This window comes from Cucurbita pepo, chromosome LG01, assembly GCF_002806865.2.
Source record: "Cucurbita pepo subsp. pepo cultivar mu-cu-16 chromosome LG01, ASM280686v2, whole genome shotgun sequence".
Classification (NCBI taxonomy): domain Eukaryota; kingdom Viridiplantae; phylum Streptophyta; class Magnoliopsida; order Cucurbitales; family Cucurbitaceae; genus Cucurbita; species Cucurbita pepo.
The window spans coordinates 15,480,610-15,489,560 of NC_036638.1; the positions used below are offsets into that span (position 1 = coordinate 15,480,610).

Genomic DNA, 8,951 nt, shown 5'->3' on the forward strand with positions numbered 1-8,951 from the left:
CGTGGATTATTATGTTTCTCCTATAAATCAGGAATTTAGTGGTTCAAAATTTTTTTGCAAGAAAAGATTAAGCCACACATGTAGTAGTGACTCAAAATAGGATTAGAAATTTAGACATTATTGTTTGTATTTGTGTTGCATAAATAAATTAGAAACCAAATCCAATCCAAATGACTATCTAAATTTATACACAAGGTTAAAACTTGATTCATAGATAGAATAGGTGAGTTGTCGCACATCATTAATATGTTGTAATTTTAATCGTAATCATAAAGTATGATTTAAGATGTTAGAATACAGAATGTTTTCTCTATTTTCATTAATGATTAAAAGAATTGTTGCAACTCTAGAGAATATCAAGAGTCTTGAAATTTAAGTTTTACAACTTTAGTCAATTGTACATTTCATTTAAAACATAAAACATCATTTAAAATTATAGAGTATTTGTGAAATTAAAATAAGAGATGTGGTAAAATTAAAATCAATAATAAACTACACCCCATTAAAATAAAAAAGTAAATTTCAATTAGGTTGTTCAAATTTATTATAAACCGAGAAAATTGGTTTAGTGTACACTTACAAAACAATGTACAAAAAACTAAAAAATATAAAGATGGATTGATGCTCTGGAATGACCCACTTTATGACCGGATAGCTTTCGAACACTCTTCCACCTAGATTGGCACTTAAAAAAAAAAAAAAATGGGAAAGAGGGTGAGTATATAAGTATACCGAGTAAAATACCTATTTGTAGGCTCTCATCGCATCCTTGACCTAGCAGAAGACCCACAAACTTTATAGGTGTGTTGCTCTTGTTTTGCACATTCTTGGATAGCTGCGGCGGTAACCAGTGTCCAGCGTTGAGGCGTCACCTCTAAGAACTTTTTATAATAGGTGGGGACAAGATGAAGAGTGCTAGTTTGCTCGTATCAATGGGAGGTAGCTGGCGAACCCATCCCACATGCCATGTAGCTGCCCAAGGTTGGTTGAGCTACCCCCTGTACGTGCCAACTCCACCGATTACCTGCATGATCAATCATTTCCCACAAGATGGATCCACCGTGCAAGGTAATCACCTACTACCTGCATGATCGACGCTTTCCCACAAGATAGATCCACTGTGTAGGATAATCACTAACAACCCACATGATCAACACCCTCTCATAAGACAAATCCACTGTGCAGGATAATCCAACAAACTATCAAGTCACACGTCCTTAACTGGCCTCACGTCTAGCTCAACAACACCATATCGAAGTAGAAAAGGAAGTGGGAGCTTTGCAGACACCGAACTGGCTGTTATTGGCCTAGGATGCTACCTTTGTTTTTTCAAGGTTTTCATGGTGGTCTGTATGGGTGGTTTGGCAGTCTTGACATGGATTCATGTCTCCAAGCTTCTTAATTTTAACTCCTTGAGTCAAGATTGTTAGAGGTACCAGGGGCCTCACCTTCTAATCGTCTCTCACGATTCTATTGTGCTCAGACTACTGGAGGCATTCCATCCTAAGTCGCGATCTAGCCAAACTCACGCTCTCGCCCTAGCCTCAAAAAATTGCTACTAGTTCTCTGCAAGAAGAATCACACATTCAATCACCTAGATTTGATGTACAGTTAATCATGCGTTCAGTAAACAATGCTCAACGGAACGATAACATCCATCAAGCACCCAAAGCATAGCTACTCAAATTCTCATTCACTATATTAGTACGATTATGAGGCAGTAGTAAACAACCCATTACATTATGTGGTGAGTAATTTAGTAATGCCAATACTAAGGGTGACTATTCTCATATTTATCCAATCATCCTAAGCTTAGGTCATACCGAATCTAACCACCTAAGGTTTGGTTTTACTAGCATGCATACAATTTAAAGCGATCCTTACAAGCATTACTTCCTAAAATCCGTGTGGTTATTTACATGGATGATGTGTTGATCGCTCGTCGTATGTAGTAAAATGGTGTAAAATTTACAAAAGATAAATGCATAACTATCTCAAATAGCAAGTAATAAGTAAATTAATAGATTCCAAGAAAACTTATTATTTTTGGGTTACTTTTGTTTCTAGAAATTAATTGAGTTTTGGTATCATTGAAATGAGCGTTGAGTTTAAACTATTTAAACAAAATTTATGCAAAGTGTCAACGGCTTTCGAAATACATAGAATTTCACGCAATTTTTCAGGTAGTGACATATGGACATGCAATTCTCGAGCGGGTCAGGTCAGACAAGTGGTTTGGCATGCAAGCGCTAAACCAAGTCGCCCCTTAGCTCTCAAGTCGAGTGAGCAAGTCAGATCGGTTCATTTGGTTTGCTGCTAACATTGTGACGCATTGTGCATCTCACAATTTAACGCGTGTCTTTGGTGGAGGCCGAGGGGCTCTACTCCTCTCTTCGTGACATGTGTCGTCGTCTGGTTCATCTCCTTCACTTGCATTCAAACGTTTCCATCGGATTTCCTTCCATTATATTTAAATTTTTGTATCATTCCGTGCATAATTCAAATCAAAAAGATTTTTCATGAAAATTGTAGAACTCTAATCCACCTTTACTACGATATTTTTCTTGGATTTTTTTAGTTGACCACAAACAAGAAATAAACGAGTCGAAAGTCAGCTAAAAGTAATCTTCTTACCGTTTCTTGCAATTCACTAAAACTCTACCTATGGATCCGAATCAACTTCAATATCCATCACAAAATTTGTGCGAAATTCTCCTGTAACAACATACTAAAAATTTAGATCTTAATTCTAAGAAAAACTCTCAAATTTGAAGTAAAATCGAAATCAACAACCTAAAATGCTTACCTTCTGTTCTTCCTCTCTCCCAGATAGAATTGAATTGAACATATCAAAAGAGCAGAATCAGATTTCAAGGCATGAAATTGAAAAAACTTGAAATTCACCCACCAACCCTTCAATAAATAACTTCTTGTCCTTTTTTTATAAATATAATTTATCATTAATTTAATTCTTAATGATTTTTTTGAAAATTATTTCAAAATTTCGGTGAGACAATAATACCTTTAACAATTATGAAAAAAACAACAATGATTAGGACACTTTTTTTGGGAATCCAACTATTGTCAATTTATTCAAGGATCAATTAATAGACAAATATTACAAATAATGTTTTTAGTTCTAGATAAAAAATTGAATTTGATCGTAACATTTTAACCAATTAAACTTTAAGTTGGTTTTCACATCTAAATTTAAAATTTTAATGCATAAAGTATATTAATGTTTATAGCGAAAGAAATAAAATTTAAAGTATTATTTCATTTCAACAATATTTGAATTAAAAAGAAAAAAAAATAATGATAGTAAGACACACAGAGAATAGTGTTAAAGGAAGATTCACAAGATTGCAACACATCTCCCAAAGCTTTGGACCCTGAGAAAGCTACACTCCTTAGCTGCTTCTTCTCTCTTCAAATCCCTATCAAACCACACAAATTTAGAGATATATCCCTATCATATTATACAAATCAAGGGTCATTGTAAATAGTTAAAAAAAAAAACAAGTTTTTTACTATTACGTACCGACAAAGGTTGAGTTAATTGTATGCATGTGAAAAGTAAATTAAGAGGAGCTCCCTTCAGTCCAATACATGACAGTGATGATCAAAGACCGCTCCTCCATCGTTAGATCAGGAGCTCATCTCACAGCTTTGGCATCTCAACGGTAGAAATTTTGAGGATGATGAGCTATTGAACTAACGAATAAGCAGCAACCTTTTGAGCTTCTACTGTCTCGGAATGAACTGAAGAGAGCTCCTTCTTTTTCGGCACATAAACACAATACTTATAAAACCCACATCTTAATTTACTCCATATAAGCTAATAAACTTCATTCCTTTGTACAATCTAATTCAAAATATTGAAACCTACCAACAAATCCATCAATTAAAACCACAAGAAAGGCCTTAAATTAACCCAAGGGGCAAAGAGAAACTTGAAACCAAGTCATCTGAGGAAAAGAGAGAGAGAGAGGTGAGGAGTAAGAGGGGAGCGGGATGGGGAAGTTTAAATAAGGTTGGAAGGAGGGACATGAAGATCCAGATTGGATTTGGATTTGGTAAAATGTTGAAAATGTTTGAAACATTTCTTAACTTTTGTATCATCTTCATGGTACACTTTGCTTGGTTATCATGTCATACACAGCTGGATGGCTCTAAAGCCTAATTTGGTTATTCATGTCACTTTCTCTTGTCTCCAAAAAAGAGGGGAAAAAAAAGTCTATTCATAATATTTTTAGGGCTTAGGGCACCTTTTCTAAGTCCGATTTAATAATAATTTAGTTTTTTGTTTTTAAATATTAGGTTTTTTTCTTACTATTACTCTGTAATATATTTCATGTATACTTAATATATATATATATTTGTGTTGTGACCTATTCAACGACGCTTTTGATGTTATCTTGCAGTTGGCATTAGGACTCTTAAAGATCATGTATTTGTTTAGATTACTATAGTATCGGATTAAATCTCCTTAGAGTTAGGAGTTATTTAGTTTTGATTGTTTACGGGTTTGTTACCCAATTTTATGCAAATTTTTAAGTAGATTTTTTAATTTTTTTTTATATTATATATATAGAGCTTTCTTGCTCTTCATAATACAATCTTCAAGCTCTTCATAATACAATCTTCTCATCAATCATTCAATCACTCATTCTTCCACTAACAATTGGCATCAGACCTGTCTTCTTAAGGGACCTGTGAGATCAAAATGGGAGGAGAATCAAGTTTTTCAACTGTTGCACCACCAGTCTTCGATGGAGACAATTATCAAATGTGGGCAGTTCGTATGGAGACTTATCTGGAGGCTGTGGATCTTTGGAAAGCAATAGAAGAGAATTACGAGGTCCCTCCACTTCCAGCAAATCCACTCTGTAGCACAAATCAAAGCACAGAAGGAAAAGAAGACAAGAAAATCAAAGGCAAAAGCTTGCCTATTTGCAGTCGTATCTCAAATGATCTTCATGCGAATAATGTCCCTCAAAACAGCAAAGGATATCTGGGATGATCTCAAGGTTGAATATGAATGAGATGAGAGGATTCGTAGAATGAAAGTCCTGAATTTGATTAGGGATTTCGAGTTGCAGAAGATGAAGGAGTCTGAGTCGGTGAAAGAGTACTCTGACAAACTTCTCGGCATTGCCAACAAGGTGAGATTGCTTGGTTCTGTGTTAAATGATTCTAGGATTGTTGAAAAGCTGCTGGTCCTTGTTCCAGAGAAGTTTGAAGCCACCATTACTACTCTGGAGAACACCAAAGACCTGTAAAAGATTTCTCATACAGAGCTCTTGAACGCTTTACAAGCACAAGAGCAAGTGAGATCTATGAGGCAAGAAGGGGTGATTGAAGGTGTCTTACCTGTTAAGCATCAAAACAACAGCAGGTATAAAAAAAAGAAAATTTTCAAAAACCAATCGATGAATGGAGATTCATCAGAGAGTGAGGATTGACAATGGTGAACACTTGGAAGTCAAAGTTAAAGGCACAGTAGCTATATTTGTACCTAAAATTGATCAAAATCTAAGTGTTGGTCAGTTACTTGATAAAGACTATAAAGTGTTGTTCGAGAATAAGCAGTGATTGATCAGAGATGCTAGTGGAAAAGGCTTGTTCGATGTCAAAATGAAAGGAAAAAACTTTGCTCTAAATTCGACGGCCTTTATATCTAGAGCTAGTGCCACTGAGATTTGGCACAAAAGACTTGGGTATTTTCATCATCGAGATTTGCTTGAGATGCAGTCAAAGAAGCTGGTAGAAGGACTCGTTGACATTGATGATGACATGCCTATTTGCCGTGCTTGTAATTTTGGGAAGCAACATAGGCAACCCTTTCCTAAACAGGCATGTAGAGCCTCGAAAAAGCTGCAGTTGGTTCATACTGATCTTTGTGGTCCTCAGTGAACACCATCATTAAATGGTAATCTTTATTATATTATTTTTATTGATAATCTAACAAGAATGTGTTGGATCTTCTTGCTGAAGCAAAAGTCAGAAGTTGCGGGTGTATTTTGGAAATTCAAAGCTAGAGTTGAGAATGAAAGTGCATGTTTGATTCAGACTATAAGGTCAGATAATGACAAGGAGTACACTTTAGAAACTTTTAACAGGTTTTGTGAAGAGGCTGAAATTGAACATCAATTGACAACACCATACACTTCTCAACAGAATGACGTCAGTGAAAGGAGGAATAGATTCATAATGAAGATGACGAGATGTATGCTTCATGAGAAGGATCTTCCAAAACCTTTTTGGGAAAAAACAGAAAACACTATTGTGTGCTTGCAAAATCGAATTTCAACAAAAGTTGTGAAGGACCTGACACCATTTGAAGTTTGGTATGGTTACAAACCTTATTTAAAGTTTCTTAGAGTATTTGGGTGTCTTTGTTGTGATAAGCTTGACAAAAAGGCAGAAGCTGACATTTTTGTTGGGTATAGCACTATATCTAGAGCTTACAGAGTTTTTCAACCACACACTAATCGTGTTATTGTGAGCCAAGATGTTCATTTTGCTAGAAATGAGCAATGGAATTGGGAAGAACTGACGAATGTGAATCAAATTTCTAATGCACCAAACAATTTAATCTTTGGTAGCATGTTAGAAGAGTCTGAAGATGAACGACAAGATGCTTTAGTTGATGATGTACCTGTCAAAGGAGGAGCTTTTGATGATCGAGAAAGACAAAACTTGGGAGTTGGTTGATCGACCTCTGAACAGAAAGATAATTGGAGTAAGATGGGTGTTCAGGAAAAAGCTTGATGTTCATAGCATCTAAACAAGGAGGAGTGTTAAAGATCACGTATTTGTTTATATTGCTGTCAGTATCTGATTAAATCTTCTTATAGTTAGGAGTTGATTTAGTTTTGATTTGATTTAGTTTTGATTTGTTTACTGGTTTGTTACCAGATTTTCTGTCTAACATTATCCTAATCTAAATTTCTATCATTAAACTAAAACAAAAAGAAAGATAAGAAGATTAGAGGATTAGTGGAATGAAAGTCTTGAAGTGAAAGGAGGAATAGATTCATAATGAAGATGACGAGATGTATGCTTCATGAGAAGGATCTTCCAAAACCTTTTTGGGAAAAAACAGAAAACACTATTGTGTGCTTGCAAAATCGAATTTCAACAAAAGTTGTGAAGGACCTGACACCATTTGAAGTTTGGTATGGTTACAAACCTTATTTAAAGTTTCTTAGAGTATTTGGGTGTCTTTGTTGTGATAAGCTTGACAAAAAGGCAGAAGCTGACATTTTTGTTGGGTATAGCACTATATCTAGAGCTTACAGAGTTTTTCAACCACACACTAATCGTGTTATTGTGAGCCAAGATGTTCATTTTGCTAGAAATGAGCAATGGAATTGGGAAGAACTGACGAATGTGAATCAAATTTCTAATGCACCAAACAATTTAATCTTTGGTAGCATGTTAGAAGAGTCTGAAGATGAACGACAAGATGCTTTAGTTGATGATGTACCTGTCAAAGGAGGAGCTTTTGATGATCGAGAAAGACAAAACTTGGGAGTTGGTTGATCGACCTCTGAACAGAAAGATAATTGGAGTAAGATGGGTGTTCAGGAAAAAGCTTGATGTTCATAGCATCTAAACAAGGAGGAGTGTTAAAGATCACGTATTTGTTTATATTGCTGTCAGTATCTGATTAAATCTTCTTATAGTTAGGAGTTGATTTAGTTTTGATTTGATTTAGTTTTGATTTGTTTACTGGTTTGTTACCAGATTTTCTGTCTAACATTATCCTAATCTAAATTTCTATCATTAAACTAAAACAAAAAGAAAGATAAGAAGATTAGAGGATTAGTGGAATGAAAGTCTTGAATTTGATTAGGCTTTTCGAGTTGCAGAAGATGAAGGAGTTTAAGTCGGTGAAAGAGTACTCTGACAGACTTCTCAGCATTGCCAACAAGGTGAGATTGCTTGGTTTTGTGTTAAAGGAGATGACCAGCAGATTTTCAACGATCCTGGAATCATTTAACACAGAACCAAACAATCTCACCCTGTTGGCAATGCTGAGAAGTCTGTCAGAGTACTCTTTCACCGACTCAGACTCCTTCATCTTCTGCAACTCGAAAAGATGAACGACAAGAAAAGTCTGAAGATGAACGACAAGATGCTTTGGTTGATGATGTACCTGTTAGAGGAATAGCTTTTGATGATCGAGAAAGACAAAACCTAGGAGTTGGTTGATCGGCCTCTAAACAGAAAGATAATTGGAGTAAGATGGGTGTTCAGGAAAAAACTTGGAGTTCATAGCATCTAAACAAGGAGAAGTGTTAAAAATCGCGTACTTGTTTAGATTACTAGATTAAATCTCCTGATAGTTTGGAGTTGATTTAGTTTTGATTTGTTTACTTACCCGATTTTCAACGGATTTTTAGGTAGATTTTTTAATATCTTTTATATTCTCTGTATATATATATAGAGCTTTTTTGCTCTACATAATACAATCTTCTCATCAACCATTCAATCACTCATTGTTTCATTAACAAGGATCTTCATAGTAAAAGAAAATTTTAAAAAAGAAAGTAGTTAGTTTTTATGCACAACTAAGAACATAGGAAGATGATATACATTTACAATGAAAGAAAGAGAAGCATCTGAGGGCTGATTATTGGGTCTAGCTTCTTAGCCATAAGGAGAGACGGGACAATCTGATGATACACACTTGTAAAGATTATTGGGTCTAGCTTCTTAGCCATAAGGAGAGACGGGACAATCTGATGATACACACTTGTAATGTCAAAGAAGAGTCGAGAAGATGAGAAGTTTTTTTTTTCTAACATTTTCGGTTGGATTCTAATTGGGGATAAAAGTAGGAATTCAAAGAGTAAAGAGATGGTCAAGTACAAAGCGGGCAGACATAGAAAGCCATTAAGTTATTAATTTTGACTTGTAAAAAAAAAAAAAAAAAAAAAAAA

At 35.1% G+C, this 8,951-nt stretch overlaps 1 long non-coding RNA gene across 3 annotated transcripts; it reads right to left on the bottom strand.

Annotated features, from left to right (window-relative positions):
- Positions 1 to 551: 551 nt before the first annotated feature.
- Positions 552 to 4,060, bottom strand: LOC111790670. 3 transcript variants are annotated; one of them, XR_002814533.1, is made up of 5 exons: positions 3,890 to 4,037; positions 3,333 to 3,437; positions 2,807 to 2,822; positions 2,635 to 2,715; positions 2,049 to 2,458 (listed from the first exon to the last, which is right to left on the bottom strand). It is a non-coding gene; the product is annotated as an uncharacterized LOC111790670 (long non-coding RNA). The 3 variants fall into 3 exon arrangements; XR_002814534.1 differs by lacking the exon at positions 2,049 to 2,458 and adding an exon at positions 552 to 1,566 and having other exon boundaries at positions 2,807 to 3,437; positions 3,890 to 4,060; XR_002814530.1 differs by having other exon boundaries at positions 2,807 to 3,437; positions 3,890 to 4,058.
- Between the last annotated feature and the right edge of the window lie 4,891 nt (positions 4,061 to 8,951).